General features: G+C 40.8%; 1 protein-coding gene and 1 non-coding gene across 2 annotated transcripts in view; one reads left to right on the forward strand and one right to left on the reverse strand.

The window, feature by feature from the left end:
- SCAP (SREBF chaperone) overlaps positions 1–22,584 on the reverse strand; it is a 72,990-nt gene extending 50,406 nt beyond the window's left edge. The window contains exon 1 of the mRNA XM_023248298.2: positions 22,431–22,584. The gene's annotated coding sequence lies outside the window, so the exon portion shown is untranslated. The remainder of the gene's footprint in view (positions 1–22,430) is intronic.
- On the forward strand, positions 13,710–13,811 carry LOC111559600. The gene has a single exon (XR_002740729.1). It is a non-coding gene; the product is annotated as a U6 spliceosomal RNA (small nuclear RNA).
- Positions 22,585–23,734: the final 1,150 nt, after the last annotated feature.

A 23,734-nucleotide genomic window follows, 5' to 3' on the forward strand; every position in this document is an offset into this window, starting at 1 on the left:
AAATCAAAAACCACTAATAAATATGTAAAGAATATAAAGAAAGAAATCCAAATATAGCACTAAAGAAAACCAGCATAAAGAAGATCCCCATGAAAGACAGAAAGGATCGGGGAAAATCTTCACAAACAACCACAAAACAAGTAATAAAATGGCAAAAATATGTGTCTATCAATAATTACTTTAAATGCAAATGGACTAAACACTCTACTAAAAAGACATGGTGACAGAACAGATTAAAAAAAAAAAAAGACCCATCTATATGCTGCCTAAAAGAGACTCATTTTAGACCTAAAGACACCTGCAGACTGGAAAGTGAGGAGATGGAGAAACATCTGTCACGCAACGGCTGTCAAAAGAAAGCCGGAGTAGCAATACTTACTTCAGACAAAATAGACATAAAAACAAAGACTGTAACAAGAGACAAGAGAACTACATAACGATAAAGAGGAAAATCCAACAAGAAAATATAACAATTATAAATACTTATACACCCAACATGGCAACATCCAAATACGTGAAACAGTTAACAAACATAAAAGAACAAACCAATAATAATATAGTAATAGTAGGAGACTTTAGCACCCCTCTTACATAATGGACAGATCATCTAAACAAAAAATCAACAAGCAAACAATGGCTTTGAATGACACACTGGGCCAGGTAGATCTAACATATCTATTCAGAACATTCCATCCTAAAGCAGCAGACTACACATTCTTTTCAAGTGCATATGGAACATTCTCCAGAGAAGATCACATATTAGGCCACAAAACAAGCCTCAACAGATTCAAAAATACGGAAGTTATACCATGCATCTTTTCTGATCACAACACTATGAAACAAGAAGTCAACCACAAGAAAAAATCTGGAAAGACCACAAATATATAGAGTTTAAATAACATGCAACTAGGGGTGCCTGGGTGGCTCAGTCAGTTAAGCAACCGACACTTGATCTCAGTTCAGGTCTTAAATTCAGGATCATGAGTTCATGCCCCCCACTGGACTCCATGCTGGGCATGAAGTCTACTTTAAAAAAAAAAAAAATGCAACTAAACAATGAATGAGGGGTGCCTGGCTGGCTCAGCCAATGGAGCATGCGACTCTTGATCTCTGGGTTGTAAGTTTGAGCCCCATGTTCAATATAGAGATTATCTAAAAATTAAAAAAATCTTTAAAAAAAATCAATGAGTCAACCAGAAAACAAAAGAAGAAATTATAAAGTACATGGAGAGGCACCTGGGTGGCTCCGCTGAGGGTCCAACTTTGGCTCAGGTCATGATCTCACAGTTGGTGAGTTTGAGTCCCATGTCAGGCTCACTGTTGTCAGTACAGAGCCTACTTTAAGATCCTCTGTCCCCCCTCTCTGCCGCTCCCCTGCCCATGCTCTCACTCTCAAAAAATAAAAAAGTAAAGATTAAAAGTACATGGAAACAAATGAAAATGAAAACACAATGGTTCAAAACCTTTGGGATGTATCAAGAGCTGTTGTAAGAGGGAAGTTTACAGTAATACAGGTCTACCTCAGGAAGCAAGAAAAATCTCAAATAAATAACCTAACTTTACAGCTAATGGAGCTAGAAAAAGAACAACAAAACCTAAAACCAGCAGAAGAAAGGAAATTATAAAGATTAGAGCAGAAATAAATGATACAGGGGTGCCTGGATGGCTTAGTTGGTTAAGTGGCCAACTTTAGCTCAGGTCATGATCTTGCAGTTCATGAGTTTGAGCCCTGCATTGGGCTCTGTGTTACAGCTCAGAGCTTATAGCCTGCTTCGGATTCTGTGTCGCCCTCTCTTTCTGCCCCTTCCCCGCTCACACTCTGTTTCTCTCTCAAAAATAAACAAACATTAAAAAAAACTTTTTTAATTAAAAAAAAGAGGAATAAAGGATACAGAAATTTAAAAAACAATAGATCAATGAAACCAGGAACTGGTTCTCTAGGGGGTGAAAAAAAAAATCAATAAAACTGATAAACTTCTAGCCAGACTTATCAAGGGGGAAAAAAGGACCCAAATACATAAAATCACAAATGAGACAGGAGAATAACCAATACCACAGAAAAGAGAATATTATGAAAAATTACATAACAACAAATCAGACAAGCTAGAAAAAATGGGTAAATTATTAGAAACATAGAACCTACCAAAACTGAAACGGGAAGAAAAAGAATATTTGAACTAATTACCAGCAAAGAAATTGAATAGTAATCCAAAAATTCATAAAAAAAAAAAAAAATCGAGGCCCAGATTGCCTCACAGGTGAATTCTACCAAACACTGAAAGAAGAGTTAATACCTATTCTTCTCAAACTATTCCAAAAAACAGAAGAGGGAAGAAAAACTTGCAAACTTATTCCACGAGGCCAGCATTACCCTGATATCAAAACCAGATAAAGACACCACAAAAAAAAAGTAGAACTACAGGCCAATATCCCTGACGAACACTGATGCAAAAATCCTCAACAAAATAATAGCAAACCAAATCCAAAAATACATTTAAAAAATCATTCAAGGGCATCTGGGTGGCTCAGTTGGTTAAGTGTCCAACTCTTGATTTCGGCTCAGGTCACGATCTTGTGGTTTCATGAGTCCAAACCCCACACCAGGCTCTGCACTGGCAGCATGGAGTCTACTTGGGATTCTCTCTCCCTACCTCTCTCTGCTCCTTCCCAACTCGCACTCTCTCTCAAAATAAATAAACAAACTTAAAAGAAAAAAAATCATTCACCACGATCAAGTGGAATTTATTCCTGAGTTGCAAGGGTGGTCCAATATTCCCAAATCAATCAATGTAATATATCACATCAATAACAGAAAGAAATAAGAACCATATGATCACTTCAATCGATGCAGGAAAAGCATCTGACAAGGTACAACATCCATTCAAGATAAAATCCCTCAACAAAGTAGGTTTAGAGGGAACATACCTCAACATAAAAACATGTTGTTTTTATGAGGCTATGTGTGAAAAACTCACAGCTAATATCATTCTCAATGGGGAAAAACTGACAGCCTTTCCCCTAAGGTCAGGAACAACACAAGGATGTCCACTCTCACTATTTTTATTAAACATAGTACTGAAATTCCTAGTCACAGCAATCAGACAGCAAAAAGAAATAAAAAGCATCCAAATCAGCAAGGAAGAAGTCAAACTTTTACTAGTTGCAGATAACATGATACTATATGTAGAAAACCCAAAAGACTCCACCCCAGAACTGCTAGAACTCATAAATGAATTCAGTAGAGCTGCAGAATACAAATTCAATATACAGAAATCCGTTGCATTTCTATACATCAGTAATGAAGTAGCAGAAAAAGAAATTAAGAAAATCCCATTTATCAGACTTCAAACTGTATTACAAAGCTATAATCATCAAGACAGTATGGCACTGGCACACAACCAGACACTCAGATCAATGGAACAGACTAGAGAACCCAGAGATGGACCCACAAATATATGGCCAACTAATCTCTGACAAAGCAGGAAAGCATATCCAATGGAATAAAGACAGTCTCTTCAGCAAATGGTGCTGGGAAAACTCGACAGTGACATGCAGAAAAATGAACTTGGACCACTTTCTTACACCATGAGAAAAATAAACTCAAAATGGATGAAAGACCTAAATGTAAGACAGGAAGCCATCAAAATCCTCGAGGAGAAAGCAGGCAAAAACCTCTTTGACCTTGGCCACAGCAACTTCTTATTCAACACGTCTCCAGAGGCAAGGGAAACAAAAGCAAAAATGAACTATTGGGACCTCATCAAAATAAAAAGCTTCTGCACAGCTTAGGAAACAATCAGCAAAACTAAAAGGCAACCGACAGAATGGGAGAAGATATTTGCAAAGGACATATCAGATAAAGGGTTAGTATCCAAAATCTATAAAGAACTTACCAACTCAACACCCAAAAAACAGAATGAAGAAATGGGCAAAAGACATGAATAGACACTTCTCCAAAGAAGACATCCAGATGGCCAACTGACACATGAAAAAATGCTCCACATCACTCATCATCAGGGAAATACAAATCAAAAGCACAATGAGATACCGCCTCACACCTGTCAGAATGGCTAACATTAACAACTCAGGCAACAACAGATGTTGGCAAGGATGTGGAGAGAAAGGATCTCTTTTGCACTGCTGGTGGGAATGCAAACTGGTGCAGCCACCCTAGAAAACAGTATGGAGGCTCCTCAAAAAACTAAAAATAGAACTACCCTATGACCCAGCAATTGCACTACTAGGCATTTATACAAGGGATACAAGTGTGCTATTTCAAAGGGGCACATGCACCCCCATGTTTATAGCAGCACTATCAACAATAGCCAAAGTATGGAAAGAGCCCAAATGCCCACTGATGGATAAGTGCATAAAGAAGATGTGGTATATATATACAATGGAGTATTGCTTAGCAATCAAAAAGAATGAAATCTTGGCATTTACAACTATGTGGGTGGAACTAGAGGGTATTATGCTAAGTGAATCAGAGAAAGACAAATATCATATGACTTCACTCATGAGGACTTTAAGATACAAAACAGATAAACATAAGGGAAGGGAAGCAAAAAATAATATAATAACAGGGAGGGGGACAAAAACATAAGAGACTCTTAAATATGGAGAACAAACAGAGGGTTACTGGAGGGGTTGTGGGAGGGGGGATGGGCTAAATGGGTAAGGGGCATTAAGAAATCTACTCCTGAAATCATTGTTGCACTATATGCTAACTAATTTGGATGTAGTTTAAAAAATAAATTAAATTTAAAAAATAATCCCATTTACAACTGCACCCCAAATAAGAAGATACCTAGGAATAAACCTAATCAAAGAGGTGAAAAACCTATCACTCTGAAAACTGTAACCACCGATGAAGGAAATCAAAAATGACACAAAGAAATGAAAAAAAAATTCCATGCTCATAGACTGGAAGAACAAATATTGTTAAAATGTCTATACTACCCAAAGCAATCTACACATTTAATGTACTCTCTATCAAAATACCAACAGAAATTTTCACAAAACTGGAACAAACAATCCTAAAATTTGTATGGAACCACAAAAGACCCTGAATAGCCAAAGCAATCTTGAAAAAGAAAAGCAAAGCTGGAGGCATCATAATTCCAGACTTAAAGTTACATTACAAAGCTGTAGTAATCACAAAGTACTGGCACAAAAACAAGCACATAGATCAATGGAACAAAATAAAAAATCTAGAAATAAACCCGTAAGTATATTGTCAATTAATCTTTGACAAAGCAGGAAAGAATATGCAATGGGAAAAAAGTCTCTTCAACAAATGGTGTTGGGAAAACTGGATAGCAACATGTGGAAGAATGAAACTGGACCATTTTCTTCCACCACACACAAAAATAAATTCAAAATGGATTAAAAACCTACATGTGAGGTCTGAAACCATAAAAATCATACAAAAGAGGGGTGCCTGGGTGGCTCAGTTGGTTAAGCATCTGACTTTGGCTCAGGTCATGATCTTGCAGTCTGTGAGTTCCAGTCCCACATCAGGCTCTGGGCTGACAGCTCAGAGCCTGGAGCCTGCTTCAGATTCTGTGCCTCCCTCTCTTTCTGCCCCTCTCCCACTCATGCTGTCTCAAAAATAAATGAACATTAATTTTTTTTTAATCCTACAAAAGACCACAGGCAGTAATTAAACTGATATCAGCTTTAGCAGCTTTTTTTTTTTTTTTTTTTAAGATATGTCCCCTGGGGCAAGGGAAGCAAAAGCAAAACTAAACTATTGGAACAACATCAAAATAAAAAGCTTCTGCATAGCAAAGGAAACAATCAACAAAACTAAAAGGCAACCTACAGGATGGGAGAAGACATTTGCAAATGACCTATCTGCTAAAGGGTTAGTATCCAAAATATATTAAGAACTTATAAAACCCAACACCCAAAAAACTAACCCAATTTAAAAATGGGCAGAAGACATGAAGCGACACTTCTCCAAAGACGACATTCAGATGGCCAACAGACCAACAGGCCAACATAAAAAAAATGCTCATTGTCACTTATCAGGGAAATGCAAATCAAAACTACAATGAGGTATCATCTCACACCTGTCAGAATGGCTAAAATCAAAAACACAAGAAACAACAGATTTTGGCAAGGATATGGAGAAAAAGAAACCCTCTTGCAGTGTTGGTGGGAATGCAAGCTGGTGCAGCCACTGTGGAAAAGAGTATGGAGGTTCCTCAAAAAATTAAAAATAGAACTACCCTACAATCCAGCAATTGCGCTACTGTGTATTTACTCAACAAATACAAAAACACGAATTCAAAGAGATATGTGCACCCCTATGTTTACAGCAGCATTATTTAGAATAGCCAAGATATGGAAGTAGCTAAGTGCCCATCGAGAGATGAACACATAAAGATGTGGTATATATACACAATGGAATATTCAGCCATTAAAAAAAAAAAAAGAATGAAATCTTACCATTTGCAATAACATGGACAGAGCCAGAGAGTATAATGCTAAGTGAAATAAGTCAGAGAACCATATGATTTCACTCATATGTGGAATTTAAGAAACAAAACAAACTAGCAAAAGGGAAAAAGAGACAAACAAAGAAACAGACTCTTAACTATAGAGAGGAGGGATGAGGAGAAGAGTGAAATAAGTAATGGGGATTAAGAAGTGCACTTGTGATGAGTACTGGGTGATTCAGATAAAGATTTAGGACAAACAAACAAAAAACCACAAAGTATCGTAAGGAAAAACTGCCAACCAAGAATATCCAACAAAGGTGTCTTTCAGAAATGAAGGAAAGGGGTACCTGGGTGGCTCAGTCGGTTAAGTGTCTGACTTCAGCTCACGTCACGGATCTCACTGTCCGTGAATTCGAGTCCTACATCCAGTTCTGTGCTGACAGCTCAGAGGCTGGAGCCTGCTTCAGATTCTGTGCCTCCCTCTCTCTGCCCCTCCCCAACTCTCACTCTGTCTCTATCACAAAAGTAAATAAAAATTTAAAAATTAAAAAAAAAAAAAGCAATGAAGGAGAGATAAAGATTTTCATGGATAAACAAAAGTTCAGAGAATTCATCACCATTAGACCTCACTTACAAGCAATGCTCAAAGCAGTTCTTCAGCCAATATGAAAGGATACTAACCAGGAAAAGGAAAACATACCCTGGGTAAAGGCAAGTATACCATCAAATTCAGAATATGGTGGTTTGCTAATCACTTAACTCTAATATAAAAGTTAAGGGGCGCCTGGGTGGCTCGGTCGGTTAGTCTTCCAACTTCAGCTCAGGTCATGATCTCACAGCTCTTGAGTTCGAGCCTCGTGTCAGGCTCTGTGCTGACAGCCTGCTTCAGATTCTGTCTCCCTCTCTTTCTGCCCCTCCCCCATCTGCACTCTGTCTCTCTCTCAAAAATAAACATTAAAAAAATTGTTTTAAGTTAAAAGACAAAACTATTAGTAACTGTAGCTCTAATAATTTGCTAACAGATTTTAAAAAAACATACAAATGGCCAACAGGTACATGGACAGGTGCTCAACATCCCTAATCATCAGGGAAATGCAAATCAAAACCACAAGTTATAACCTCACACCTGTTAGGATGGCTTTTATTTAAAAAGACAATAGATAACATGTTGGGAAAGATGTGGAGAAAAGGGAATCCTTGTACACTGTTGGTGGAAATGTAAACTGGTATAGTCATTAAGCAAAACAGTATGAAAGTTCCACAAAAATTAAAAAACAACAACAACAACAACAATCTTATAATCTAGCAATCCTACTTCTGGGTATATCCAAAGGAAACAAAATCATTATCTTAAAGAGCTATCTGCATCTCCATGTTCAGTACAACAGTATTCACAAGAGTCAAGATATGGAAACAACCTAAATGTGAACAGAGAAGTGGATAAAGATGATGTGGTACATATATACAATGGAATATTATCCAGCCATAAGAAAGAAATCCTGTCATTTACATTGTACACACACACACACACACACACACACACACACACACAAAGATACAAACTTCAGCTACATATTTATATCCTTTTCAACCCCAAAGCTAAAATCAAGTCCAATGAGAACACATTAGAATAATTTCCATCAAAGTCAAAGGCCAAACAAGCCTATCCCTTTTACTACTGTTGTAGAGGTACGAGCTGTCACAATTAGGTGATTGAAAGAAAACACAGGAATGTAAATGTAAAAGAAAAAGTAAAATGACCATTATTTGCAGATGATATTATTATATACCTAGAGAATCAACTAAAAACCTTTATAGTTTTGTAATCAGGTAAGGTGGTGAAAATTAATATATAGAAAATAATGCCTTCACATACACCATCAACAAGAAGGTAGAAGATAAAATGCTTCAATACCACCAAAAACAAAGAAAAAGACCTGAGAATAAACTTAACAAGAAATGCCAAGAAATCTCTCAAACTCTGAGGGACACAGAAGAAGGCTTGAGCAAAGAGAAAGGCATACAATCTTCTCAGTGGGAAAGACTCATCACCTAAATGTCATTCTTCCTACATTAACCTAAAAATGTAACACAGTACCAATAAAAACAAAAAGGATTTTTTTGAAACAGGCAAATCTACCTTAAAGTTCATATAAGTAAAACACAGCCAAGAAAATTCTGAAAATTAAAGGTAATGAATGAGAATTCACTTTGCCAAATATCAAAACATGCTCTAAAGCTAGAATAATTAAAACGTGTACTGAAACATAAATACACAAATTGACGTACAGAATTGAAAGTCCAGAAATACACCCAAATGTATATGACATGTGGCAAAGTATATCACATATAGTAAAGGATATTTGAACAAGTGCAAGAAAGATGACCTGTTTAATACAAGGCATTGCAACAAATGGGTGGCCATTTGGGAAAAAATTAAGTTGGACCCACACTTTTCACCAAAATAAATTCCAAATGGATAAGAGATTTAAAGGTAAATAATGAAATTCTAAAAGTACTTTAAGGAACCACAGGATAATTTTTCATACTCTTCTAGTAGGGAAGATCTTTCTAGGTATGATAGAGAACCAAGAAGCCTTAAAAGTTCAATGAGTATGACCTAATTAAGAACTAGAGGGTATTCATGCCATGTGAAATAAGTCAGTCAGAGAAAGACAGATATCATATGATTTCACTCATATGTGGAATTTGAGAAACTCGACAGATAACATAGGGGAAGGGAAGAAAAAAAATAAGATCAAAATAGAGGAGGCGGCAAACCATAAAAGACTCTTCAATACAGAGAAGAGAGTTGCTGGAGGAGAGGTGGGTTGTGGGATGGGTTAAATGGGTGATGGGCATTAAGAAGGGCACTTTTCAGGATGAGCACTAGATGTCATATGTAAGAGACGAATTGCTGGGTTCTACTCCTGAAGCCAAGACTACACTGTATGTTAACTAACGTGAATTTAAATTAAAATTTTTTTCACGACAAAATCATTCTAAATAAAAAGATAAATAACAAGCTGGAAAAATATAACTGCAAGTTACATCATTAGCAAGGTGCTACGTTCCTTCATATACAAAAAATTTTTACAAAATCAATTTTAAAAACACCAAAGCCCAGGGTGCCTGGGTGGTTCAGTCAGTTAAGTGTCTGACTCAGTTTTGGCTCAGGTCACCATCTCACGGTTTGTGAGTTCAAGCCCCACATCAGGCTCCACACTGACAGTATGAAGCCTGCTCGGGATTCTCTCTCCCTCTCTCTCTGCCCTTCCCCCACTCATGTTCTCTCTCTCTCTCTCTCTCTCTCTCTAAATAAATAAATAAATAAATAAATTTTAAAAAATAATACACCAAAGCCCAATAGAAATATGGGCAAAGGATATGAACAACTTATTCACAGAAAAGAAAATGGAAAACAGTCCTTCAACCTTATAGCAACAGGAGAGATACAAATTAAAACTACACCTGATAGGAGTGTTCACTCTACTACTCTTAACTTTTCTATAGGTTGAACTAAGCTTGGAAGAAAAAATATACAGAGGAATAATTTTTTCACCTATCAAACTGGCAAAGATCAAACTGTGTGCTATCACAGTGCCGGAAGCATACTGGACACAGCCTCTATGGAGGTTTATCTGCAAAGAGCTATCAAAATTGCAAAAGCACATACTCATCAACCCAGCAATCCTGCCTCTGCTAAGTGACCAGACAGATGCACTTGGACATGCATCAAATGATGCCTACAGAAGTGTTTCTGCACTTGCAAAATTGACAACACCTTATATGTCCATCAACAGAGCTCTGGCTAAATAAAGGTATATCCTGACAATGGAAAATTATCCAGTTGTGAAAGACAATGAGAAAGTTCTTATGTATCGATAATGAACTATCACAAACAGAGAGAGAAAAAAGCAAGGGATATAGTGGGCTACTTTCATGTAAAAGCAAAGAGCTCTCTGTGTATCTGCCTGTATTATGCAAAGAACACCCCTGCACAGATACTGGAGAACTGGTAACACTGGCTGCCTCTAGGGAGAGGATGCGGTGGCCAGTGCAAGATGGAAGGGAAACTTCCCTGTGTATACTCTGTTGTTCCTTTTGAATTTTGTGCCATGTGAATGTATTACTGCACTGAAAAGCTAAAATTAAAAATAATGAACAATGCTTCCCTGTGGAAGCAGCAGTCTTCCCTGAATTTCTGTCACTGTGTATTTCCCCCATGCCTGTGTTCGTTCTGACTCTCTGAGCCTCCTCTGATTGATTATGGTCCCTTTGGGAAGAAGGTCACAGCTGAATCGCCTTTGTGTTCCCTAGAGTACCCAGCATCTCATTTGGTGCCGAGCGGAAAGTCACTGCAAGTCTGTTCACTGTGCTAAACTAGTCCACTGGTGCAAACAATTCATCCTTGGGGGAAAGAAGATTTTTCGGAAAGTTGTTTTGCAAGGCAGCCCAATGATAAGGACAGGAAATTCTGCTTCTGAAAGCATCAAAATTAGCCAAACAATCCAGAGAATTCTCAGCAGACCAAGTTAAAAGTAAATGAACAGAGAGAGGAGTTTCACTTCATGAATGAAAGCTGATTTCAGAGAACTTGAAGCCTGAAAATATATATTCAAGAGGATGATTACTGCCACATTTAGAGTAACTGTTAGGATGGCACAGCAATACCCAGATTGAAGGGAAGACCAAATTATATTAACTGGTTGTGATGGTCATCACAAGTAACCACGTACATGACGCCGACTCTCTTCACAACTGGACAACAACAAATATATTACAGATTTTCTTCCACAGTGCCAGCTACCACATTCTTATTCCCTTCTGACCTGGTCAGGAAGGACTAACAAAGGGACTGAACTGACCCCTGCTAAGAATGTGGGCAAAGAATTTGTTTTAAACCTAGAAGCAACCCAGGAACCCAATGGGACAGCCCAGTCATTTCATAAGACTTCTGGCTGAGGGGGAGGGTGCCCTCGGTCTCAGTCCCAGCAGGTGCTGGCAGGAGCATGGCGAGGACCAGCCGCCTGCTCCCAGCTAACCGTGGGCAAGCACAGCCATATCCACACAGGACAGAGGCCCCTTGCCTGGTTTCCTGACAGAAGTGTGGCCTGATGGAGGGCACCACGGTTCTTGATAGCTTACCCTAAAGTGAGAGTGTGAAGAGACTCTTTTTCATTACTGTCACAAAAGCTTTTAATATAAACGCTACACAGAAAATGGTTTCATTCCCAACATAAATCTGCAAAAGCACTGTGAGAGAGAGCTTGAGATGAAGTTCACCTGGAGCTCTTCTCCTTGACACAGCCATTTTCAAAAACTGGTGCTGGGAAAACTGGACAGCCACTATGCAAAATAGTTAGATGGGACCATTACATCACATATAAAAATTCAAAATTCATCAAAGACCTAAACAAAGAGCTAAAACTATAAAACTCTTAAAAGAAAGTAGAGTAAAAGCTTCAGAATACTGGATTTGACAAGAATTTCTTGAATATGACACCAAAAGCACAGGCAGAAAAAAAAATTGGACCTCAAAAACTGAATTTTTGTGCATCAAAGGAAGCTATTGAGTGAAAAGACAACCCACAGAGTGGGAAAAAGTAATCATACCTGATAGGGACTTAATATCTAGAACACATAAAAAAACTTTTATGACTTGGCAACAAAAAACCAAAAAAGCCTATTCAAAAATGGGAAAAGGGGGGCGCCTGGGTGGCGCAGTCGGTTAAGCGTCCGACTTCAGCCAGGTCACGATCTCGCGGTCCGTGAGTTCGAGCCCCGCGTCGGGCTCTGGGCTGATGGCTCAGAGCCTGGAGCCTGTTTCCGATTCTGTGTCTCCCTCTCTCTCTGCCCCTCCCCCGTTCATGCTCTGTCTCTCTCTGTCCCCAAAATAAATAAACGTTGAAAAAAAAAATTTTTTTTAAAAAAATGGGAAAAGGACTTGAATAGACATTTCTCTAGAGAAGATATACTAATGGCCAAGAGGCACATGAAAAGATGCCCAACACCACTAATCATTAGGGAATGCAAACCATAATGACATTAAAACCATAATGACAGTGGGGTGCCTGAGTGGCTCAGTCACTTAAGTGTCCGACTTCAGCTCAGGTCATGATCTCGCAGTTCGTGGGTTCAAGCCCCGCGTCGGGCTCTGTGTTGCTAGCTCGGAGCCTGGAGCCTACTTCAGATTCTGTGTCTTCCTCTCTCTGCCCCTCCCCCACTCGCACTCTGTCTCTGTCTCCAAAAAATGAGAAAAAAAAAATTAAAAACAAAAACCATAATGAGATATCACTTCACATCCACAAGCATAGCTATTATTAAAAAATAAAAACAGGGGCACCTGGGTGGCTCAGTCAGTTAAATGTCCGACTCCTGATCTCGGCTCAGGTCATGATCTGGTGGTTCATGGGTTCAAGTCCCATGTCAGGCTCTGTGCTGACAGTGCAGAGCTTGCTTGGGATTCTTTCTCCCCCTGTCTATCTGCCCCTGCTCTGCACGCATGCCCTCTCCCTCTGTCTCTCTCTCTCTCTCTCTCTCTCTCTCTCAAAAATAAGTCAACATTTAAACATCTTTAAAAATAATAAATAAAAACAAATAAAAATGGAAAGTAACGTTGCCAAGGATGTGGAGCAACTGGGAACCCTTGTAAGTTACTGGTACAAAGTAAAACGGGGCAGCCACTGTGGAAAACAACCTAGCAGTTCCTCAAAAAGTTAAATACAGAATTACCATATGTTCCAGCAATTCCTCCCCTGGGTATATATCCAAAGAACTGAAAGTAGGGATTTGAACAGATATCTGTACAGTCACGTTTATAGTAGCATTATTCACAATAGGCAAAGGGAGAAACAGCCCAAATGTCTGCCGACAGATAAAGAGATAAATAAAATGTGGATATACATACAAGTGAATATTTGGAAAATATTACAAAAGGAATGAAAAGAAAATGAAATTCTGACACATGATACAACATGAACAATGTTCACTATGTTAAGTGAAATAAGCCACATACAAAAGGACAAACACAGTATGATTCCACTTATACGAGGAACTTAGAATAGGCAAATTCATAGAAACAGAAAGGAGAATAGTGGTTGCCAGGGGTAGGAGGAGGGAAGAAAGGGAAGTTGTTTAATGAGTACAGAGTTTGTGTTTGGAATGATGAAAAAGTTCTGGAAATGGACAGTGGTGATGGTTGTACAATACTGTAAATATATCTGGTGCCACTGAAAGGTACACTTAAAAATAGTTAAAATCGTGCCTCAGCAGTAACATATGGTAATACTGGAATGACAGAGAAGATCAGCATAGCCCTTGTGCAAGGATGACACACAAATTTATGAAGCATTCCATGTATTAAACAAAAAAAAATGGTTAGGGGTGCCTGGGTGGCTCAGTCTGTTAAGTGTCCAACTTTGGCTCAGGTCACGATCTCGTGGTTCACGAGTTCAAGCCCCATGTCAGGCTCTGTGGTGACAGCTCAGAGCCTGGAGCTTGCTTCGGATTCTGTCTCTCCCTCTCTCTCTCTGCCCCTTCCCTGTTCACAGTCTGTCTCTCTCTCTCAAAAATAAACATTAAAAAAAATGTAATGGTTAAAATGATAAATTTTATGTTATGTATATTTTATCACAATAAAAAAAACTCATCAAATAATTTAGAAAGGGGGTGCCTGGGTGGTTCAGTTGGTTAAGCATCCAACTCTTGATTTTTGACTCAGGTCATGATCTCATGGTTATGAGATCAAGCCCCATGTTGGGTTCCGTGCTGAGTGTGGAGCCGGCTTGGGATTCTCTCTCTGCTCCCTTGCTTGCACGCATGTATGCTCTCTCTCAAAGTAAAAAAAAAATAAACATTTTTTTAAATGTAAAAAAAATTAAAATTAAAAAGTTAAAAATAAAACAATTTAGAAAGAAAAAATGAAAATATAAAAAGAGGAAGAGTGAAAGATACAGATGAAGCAAGAATGCCCTGAGTTAATTAGTCAATAACAGATATAACTGAAAATAGGCACACAAAAGCTCACTGCTCTCTGCTTTTGTATATATTTGAATTTTACCATAATAAACATTAATAAACAAGGAAGTCTTTGTAATGTGCGAAACCTTTTTAGAATTTATCCCCTTACAAAATTTAGCAAGAATGAATACGCAAGGTTCAAAGACCTTCCAACTGGCTGGCTTAGTTGGAAGAGCATGCAACTCTTGATCTGGGGGTTGGGAGTTTGAGCTCCACATTGGGTAGAGATTACTAAAAAAAATAAACTTAAAAAAAAAAAGGTTAAAAGACTTAAGCTTAAGGCCTAAAACTATAAAATTCTTTTCTTTATGCTTTATTTATTATTTAGAGAGAGAGAGAGAGAGAGAGAGAGAGAGAGAAACCCACGCACACAATCCCACAACCATGAGATCATGACCTGAGCCAAAATCAAGAGTTGGACACTCAACCAACTGAGCCACCCAGGCATCCTTATAAAATTCTTATAAGAAAACCTAGGGCAAGGGGCACCTGGCTGGCTCAGTTAACCTTAGAGTCATGAGTTCAAGCCCCATGTTGGGTGTAAGATAACTCAAAAAAAAAATGGCAAAAGCTTCACAACATTGGACTTGGCAATGATTTCTTGGATATGACACTAAGGACACAGGCAAAAGAAAAAAAACAGATTGGACTTCTTAACAATGTTAAAATTGTGTGCACCAAAATACACCAGCAACAGAGTGAAAAGGCAGCACAAAGAATGGGAGAAAATATTTACAAATCAAGTACCTGGTAAGGGATTACTATCCAGCGTACACAGAGAACTCCTAAAACAACAAAAAAACAAACAATCTGATGTAAAACTGGGCAAAGGACTTGAATAAACATTTCTCTACAGAAGATACACCAATGGCTAATAAGCACATAAAAAGATGCTCAACATCACTAACCATTAGGGAAATGCAAATCAAGACTACAATGAGATATCATCTCACATCCACTACCATCAAAACAAAACAAAACCCCAGAAAATAACAAGTGCTGGCAAGGATGTGGAGAAACTGGAAACCTTGTTCATCACTAGTGATAATGTAAAATGGTACAGCCACTGTGGAAAACTGTATGATGGTTCCTTAAAAAATTAATCAAAGAATTACTATATGATCCAGCAATTCCATTTATGTATATACCCAAAACAGAAAACAGGAACTTGAATATTTGTACACCCATATCCATAACAGCATTATTCACAATATACAAAAGGTACAAACAACCCAAATATCCATCACTGGATATATGGGTAAATAAAATGTGATATATAAATTCCATTTTAACACATGCTACAACATGGATGAATCACGAGGACATCATGATAAATGAAATAGGCCAGTCACAAAAAGACAAATACTGTATGATTCCATTTATATGATGTACTTAGAGTAGACAAAATCAGAAAGTAGAATGGTGGTTGCCAGGGGCCTAGGGAAGAAGGGAATGGGAAGCTGTTCAATGGTATAGAGTCTTGGTTTTCCAAGATAAAGAGAAATGGGAGATGAACGGTATTAATGGTTGCACATTATGAATTTATTTATTTTTTTTAATTTTTTTTTCAACGTTTATTTATTTTTGGGACAGAGAGAGATCATGAACGAGGGAGGGGCAGAGAGAGAGGGAGACACAGAATCGGAAACAGGCTCCAGGCTCTGAGCCATCAGCCCAGAGCCTGACGCGGGGCTCGAACTCACGGACTGCGAGATCGTGACCTGGCTGAAGTCGGACGCTTAACCGACTGCGCCACCCAGGCGCCCCACATTATGAATTTATTTAAACCACTGAACTGTACACTTAAAATGATTAAGATGACAAGTTTTATATATATTTACCACAATAAAAAAAATTAAACAACAAAAAAAGAAGGAGCACACAGGAGGGGGTGGGGGGGAGGAAGACAGGGCTAGGAGGGATTAAGTGTATTAGAAGGAAAGGAAATAGGAGGGGAACAGAGATTTGGTTACAATATAGTTACAGTAATGTTTAGAATAGGGATGAAATGTGTTTTATATATATGTACATGTATCTGTGTCTATATATATATGTATATATATATATATATTTTTTTTTTTTTATGCAGGGAGACTTTTTTTTAACGTTTATTTTCAAGAGACAGACAGAGACAGAGCATGAGCAAGGGAAAGGCAGGGAGAGAGAGAGAGACACAGAATCCGAAGCAGGCTCCAGGCTCCCAGCCGTCAGCACAGAGCCCGACGCGGGGCTAGAACTCACAAACTGTGAGATCACGACCTGAGCCAAATGTGGACACTCAACTGATTGAGCCACCCAGGTGCCCCAAATGTGTTATATATGTTATGGTATAATCTAAAAGAGCAAAATAACTAGACATTAAAAAGAACATCATAAGCCAAAAGTAACCTTAATATAGAAAATACAAACCATAGAACTCTGAGTACAAATCAGACTCTGAACTCCCAAATAGCCAATGCAAAGAGGGAACCATTACTGACTTAGTTCACACTATACTTTAGACAAAATCAAAACAGTGGCTTCGAAGAGGCACAGTCATTCCAAGCATTAAACCTCAAGGAAATTCCAGTAGGCCTCAGAGATTTTCTTAGGGACTTCTCACACAGATCTCCATGCAAGCTGCTGGGACCATGCAAAGTCAGTTTACTAAAAAACAATTGGAGGAGGGGCCAAAATTATGTTGCCTCCTAATGATCTGGCTTCACTCAAAGACAAAACACTGCCCAGAACATGTGCATTGAAACACCTTCCAGCACAGTCTCACGAATGTTTTCTCACAGTTGTGCTTGGGATGGCATTTGGGAAGTGAAAAATTCAAGATTATCCTCCCTGACAGGAATATGAGATGCAACATTCTCTGTTGTTTGCTAAAGGCAGGTCTTGATGTTTCCAACAGTTACTGGTGAAGGGATGACAAATCAGAATGAACGTCCACATCCAACCAGAGGTCAGGACTGAAAGAAAGCACCTAATCACCCCATGGAGATGAGGCGGCATCTACATGAGCTGGTAGAGAGAAGAGTTGGGTACATCATTTTGGGGAAGATCATGAGAGCAGGGAGCTACTAAAGATTGTTGAAGAGGACCATGATTGGAGACTTTGAGTGATAGTGCAGTCTTCTGAAAGGTGCAATCCCAACCCACAGCCAAACACAGCAAGCTGCTCAAAGTTGAAAGTTACTGGGAAACATAAAAATAAATGAAATTTTAAGTTTAAAAAAACAAAAATGTGGGTCCCTGGGTGGCTCAGTCAGTTAAGTGTGTGACCTAAGCTCAGGTCATGATCTCGCACTCTATAGTTGGAGCCCCACGTTGGGCTCTGTGCTGACAGCTCGGAGCCTGGAGCCTGCTTCGGATTGTGTGTCTCCCTTGCTCTCTGCCCCTCCCCTGCTCATGCACGCACTCTCTCTCAAAAATAAACATTAAAAAAATGTTTTAAATGCTGTAGAATAGGGGCGCCTGGGTGGCTCAGTCGGTTGAGCGGCCGACTTTGGCTCAGGTCATGATCTCACGGTCCGTGAGTTTGAGCCCCGCGTCAGGCTCTGTGCTGACAGCTCAGAGCCTGGAGCCTGTTTCGGATTCTGTGTCTCCCTCTCTCTGACCCTCCCCTGTTCATGCTCTGTCTCTCCCTGTCTCAAAAATAAAACGTTAAAAAAAATTTTTTTTTAAATAAATGCTGTAGAATGGTGTTTTACATAAAATCATGTTTACGCAATAACAAAAAATGGATACAAGACAGTATGATCTCATTATAGAGAAAGAACACGCGAGAACAAGAAAATGAGCAAGAATAAAGCCTGCCACTGGAATTATAGAAAAAAAAAACCCTGTGCACATGCACACCTGCCTATTAACTGTTCTTCAACAGACAACTTGTATTTTTTAAACATCTCTAACCCTGCAACAAATTTAGAAATATAGGATTGCAGTAAAAAATAAAAATAGCAATATAATGAGAATGAAAGTCTCAACTGAGAATTGAGAATTATGACATCATCTAAAAATAATGAGAAAACTGGCTAAGAACAAGAGCCAGTTATGTACTTGGCAAAACTATAGTATACGACTAACGCTGATGGGATTCAATGTGAAACACGTAAATACTGGCATCATGCTCTGGTTTTAGGTGCACTGTATGGAGCCATAGCTCTCAAAGTATAGTTCCCTAGACCAGCAGCAGCACCTGGTAACTTGTTTGAAATTCAAATTCCAAGGCCTAACTCTAAACTACAGAGTCAGGGACTGTAGTGAAGTGAGGTTAAAACCAGCCCTCCAGGTGACTCTGATTCACACTAAAGTAAGAACTGCTGGTATGAATCATGTCCCACCTGGATTAAAAATAAATAAATAAAAAGCTTGTCTAGCCAAAGAAATACAGTTTTTGCTCAAACCCCTTTCTGTTATTTTAAACTGAACTCCTAAACATGCACTAATCTATTCAACTGTGAAATAAGATGGAAGTAACTTACATATATTTTTTAAATTAGAATTCTGGAATTTCTTGTTTTAATATAATGCACCAATCACTGCAGAGGAGTGACCTGAAGAAAATCAAATCTAGTTTGTAAAAAGTGGTAAGGAATCAACGTATCTGGAATTTCAATATATCTAACTATCATCTAAAATTTGCAAATACTCTGAAGTTGCTTAACAGCTACGACTATTACAACTGCCACATTTACGTTAACTGATTGTTTTAGTGTCTCACTTCTGACATTAACAGGTTTAAAATAGAAGAGATTCAACAAAATTTTAATTTCTAAAGGGCTATCTCAGTTACTATAGCTTCAAACTTAAAACTGCTGCTATATTTGAGACAAAGACCATTAAAATAACCATATCCTCTTTCACAAAATTGTAACTGCAACTTTTAAAATAATTTATAATTGGTTATTAATATGAAATACCATTCTCCCTCTTTATGTGGAATCACACTGAACTTCATTAAACTTCCAACTCAGGAACAAATGATTAGCACAACACCTTACATATTTGATACAAATGCTAAATATCAAATCAGAGGTTTCCAAATGTTTTTGATTATGAAACCCCAACAAGAATTTGAGTAAACATCCCAATATATATATATTAGTACATGTTATATGTATATACTACTATATAGTGTACATCATAAAATAACCTAATAAAAATTAAGTAAAGCTAAAATAAACACGAAAGTCAGTTTTGATTTTTTTTTTCCTGAGACCTATGTGCACCTTTGATGCATGCACTCCCCATCTTTGGACTCCACTGCAAAACTCATGTATGGGCCAGCAACCCTGCAAGCGTTCTCTGGCAGTGCCCCTGACCACTCAAGAGGAAGCTGTCAAATGCAGGACCGAACTGCAGTCTACTTCCTGCTGAGTTCCACATCTGACACTTGGGTCTGTGATGCTGGCTTCTACCCTTCACCCCATCACCTTCTTCTGCTACCTCTCACCTGCCAACAGGCAACGGAGGAGACTGTGAAGCCAGCAGGCGCAAGAAGAACATAAAAGTACAGACTGTCGTCAAGCAAGCCTAGGTTTGCAGAGCCTGGGCTCTGCCTCTAACTCAGCAGGTGACCCGGGGCCAGGCAGATAACATCTGTAAAACTCATCATTAAAGGGGGTGATAACAGTATCATCTCCCCCGGTTACTACGATGATTAAGTGAGATAAGCTATTATTAGAGCACCTAACACAGTATCTAGACAGTACACATGTTCAATAAATATTTCACTCAAAATTACTACTTCAGGCAGGGGGGGAAAAAAACACGTCACCTGGACTTTGTTTCATCAGCCAACTCAGGAAGGGAGCAAGTTAAGTTACAGTGGAAGTAGCTCAAGTAGCAGGGTCTGGCAGATCTGAAGGCCTGATCCACCACTTACAAGCTGGGTGACCCTGGAAATCCACTTTCTCTACGAGAGGCAACCTTCTCATCTGCTCAAATGGAAGTGATGACATAAACCGTATACAAAGTACCCGTCAGAGCCAATATAACTAACCCTGGCGACAGCAAATGACTACCAATGGTGAGGTTAAACAAACATCACAGAAACCTAAGTGTCATTCCACGGTCCTTAAGACACATCCATGTGCATGGCTAGATACTAAGAGAGTAAGCATCTCTAAAGTCTGCCGTCAAACATTAATAAATGCACGAGTACTGAACCCCACAGGCATGGTTTGCTTCCCAACTGGACAGTTTACTTGCTCAGGCAACTCATAATGACCCCAGGCAACTCATATTCTTTCTGCCCGCTAGGAGTAGACTTTTTATCCACCCCACAACCGTAAACTAGTCTAGATTGCTGGGACGGTGGGGGGGGGGGGGGGGATACCAATGATTATAAAGCACATGGGGACCTCAGGAGACATGCTGCTTTTGCACAACAGCAAAAAAAGAGAGAGACAGAGAGAGACAGAGAAAAAGAGCTCTCAAACACCCAATTAGTTCATAATAAATGAGAAGTAATGCTTTCAATCTATGACCAAAAGAATATTAAGATACATTTATATTTTGTTTTTTACATCATGTGCTTAGTGCGAATGCTCCAAATGTGTAAAAACACCTTAAAACCAAAACTATATTAACATTCACTTAGAAATATACAGGTCAGGGGCACCTGGGTGGCAGTTAAGCATCTGACTTCAGCTCAGGTCATGATCTGGCAGTTGGTGAGTTCGAGCCCTACGTTGGGCTCTGTGCTGACAGCTCAGAGCCTGGAGCCTGTTTTAGATTCTGTGTCTCCCTCCCTCTCCCCCTCCCCCCCCCCACGTTCTCTCTCTCTCTCTCTCTCTCTCTCTCTCTCTCTCTCTCTCACTGTCTCGAAAATGAATAAATGTTCAAAAACAATATACAGATCAGATGGCAACTACTCTTGTGGTGAGCAAAACATAGGAAGTTCAATCACTGTTGTACATCTGAAAATAATGTAACATTGCAAGTCAACCATACTCCAAAAAATTTTTATCTTAAAATGTGGCACTGTAAAAAAAGGAAAAGAAATAGTTCATCATTTAAGCAGCATTCAGGAACACTAGGGTGTGTTCGGCACTAACCAGACATCCTTGACCCTAGCCTTCAATCTTAGCACGATATCCCGAGACAGCAGCACACCAATAAGCCACCATATAACCAAACTCCGCAAAAGGTCTGGTCGGATAAAAGAAACACAAATCTAACATCATTAAGTAAACCTTTCGTAGGTCTTTTTCACAAATATTATCACAAAATCCCCAAAGAGTGTAATCACGCAGGTCTGATTGTCACCACAAGAGGTGGGACAGCCAGAAGCCAGACCGAGGAGAACTCCTCCCAGAACCCCCACAGGGACCCGCCGCCCCCTCCGGCCAACAGCATTTCCACCTGTACAACTTTCTGCGATTCAAACGGTCCAGGCTCCCTGCAACCGTGACATTATAATCCTGTACGATATACTAAGGTAATAATAAACACGAAGCAACACGGTAAACACAGGCAACGTGATTGAGCAAAGTTTGGGCTTCGGCAAAACATAAAACTAGAAGCCAAGCAAAACCCAGCAAAGAAGCTACGTGTTGCCTCAAAACCAGAGAGCCCAAAAGAGACAGGAGTGGACAGCATGCTCTCCCCCGCACTCTAGAAAACCCAGACAGCCCCAAAGCAGGTTCTAGAAGCGGCGGCTTCCCGGGACCGCGGGCCAGGGGCCGGCCGCAACGGCGAGACCCCCTCCCCCGGCAGTGGTCACGCGGGACCAGGGGCTGGGTGGGGGCACGGGCGCGCGGGCGGGGGCGCGGCCCGGGTGGGGGTGGGGACGCGGCGGCCCGGCCCCCCTCTCCGGGCTGCGGTCTCCCGGCCCGCACGGCTGCTGGACAGCGCCCACGCCCGCGCGCCAGTGCCCCCGGCGGTCCCCACCCCCGACTTCCCGGGACCGCGCGGCCGGAGGCCCGAGCCCGAGCCCGTGGACAGGCGCCGTGGGGACACGCGCGGCGGTACCTGTGGCGGCAGCAGCTCCCAGGCGGCGGTGGCGGCGGCGGCGGCGGGGGCGGGGCGCGGCGTGCGCGCTCCCGGCCCGTGGTCCGGTGCGTGGTGCCCGCCCTCTCTATGCCGGCCGCCGGGCGCCCGCGCAGCTCTCCGCCCCTTCACCTCTCACCTCCTACCTTTCCCCTCCCGCCCTCACCGCCCTCCGCACGTGCTCCAGAGGCGCGCACATGCGTAGTCGAGCCCCGCCCGCGGCTCCCGCTTGCCCCCTGGCGGACGCCCGCCACAACACACAGAGGGAGGGAGAAGTGGCGGTCCTGGGCTGGGCGGGGCGGAGCGGGGCGGGGCGTGAAGATGGGGCAGGGCCCTGAGGACTGCACCAGGGCTTTTGACAGACAGCACCTTCCAGAGAATTTATCAAGAACGTGCACGAGATGCCTATGGCCCCGTTTGAAACAGCGATAAATTAAAAACAACCATGCAGATGCACAACAAATACATATGGCTGGAATAACTTCTGTCCATAAAACAGATTTCCCTACAGCCTTTTTAAAGGATAAGTTTTATGAATATTTACTGATGTTGAAACCTGTTCTTGAAAGATGGTTCAAAATGAGCTGTACAGTACGATCTCATTTCTGTGAAAAGTCATCCACAGAGAAGGAAGGCTCTGGGTGCTGCTGATGTGTGGTGGGCAGATATGATTGAGTGGCGGGCGGGTTTAGGGTGCTGGGCTTTTCTATCCGCCGAGGGGCATTTAACCATTCATTTTACACATACTATGTGTCTTTGTTGGAACCGCACATCTGCGTCTACTGAGTTTTTTACTATGTGCCGGGTGCTGAGCTGAGCATTCATCTGAGCGTCCCGAAAGCCCTTACGTAGGGCTCCTTACTGGGTCTCACACAAGCGGAACAGGAGGGGCCTTCGCCCGCGCTGGGGACACAGCCCAGCGCTGACCATCCCGGGATGCTGCGTGCTGCGACTGCCCGGGGCCCACGCGCAGGGACCTGGATCGCACCCCCTTCGCCCTCGAGTGCCAGGGGTCGGCCCCGCCCCCACCCTGCTGCCCTAGGCACGCTCAGCTCAGCCGCACCCACCCCGGGGCGGATCCTGATCCAGCCCTCAGGAGCGGATGGGACAATGCAAGATGGGACTCCAGCCCCCAGCCCCTCCTAAGCCTTCTTCAAAGAGTCATACTCCTCTCTCACGCCCATTCATTTCCACTGGACTCTGGACCGCCTCTCCAAGGCCGCCTAAGGCTTGCCTCCCTCCCTGCCCCACCACACTATTGTCACAGGGAAATTAAACAATAGTGA

The sequence above is a fragment of the Felis catus genome, chromosome A2, assembly GCF_018350175.1.
Source record: "Felis catus isolate Fca126 chromosome A2, F.catus_Fca126_mat1.0, whole genome shotgun sequence".
In the NCBI taxonomy this organism is placed as follows: Eukaryota; Metazoa; Chordata; class Mammalia; order Carnivora; family Felidae; genus Felis; species Felis catus.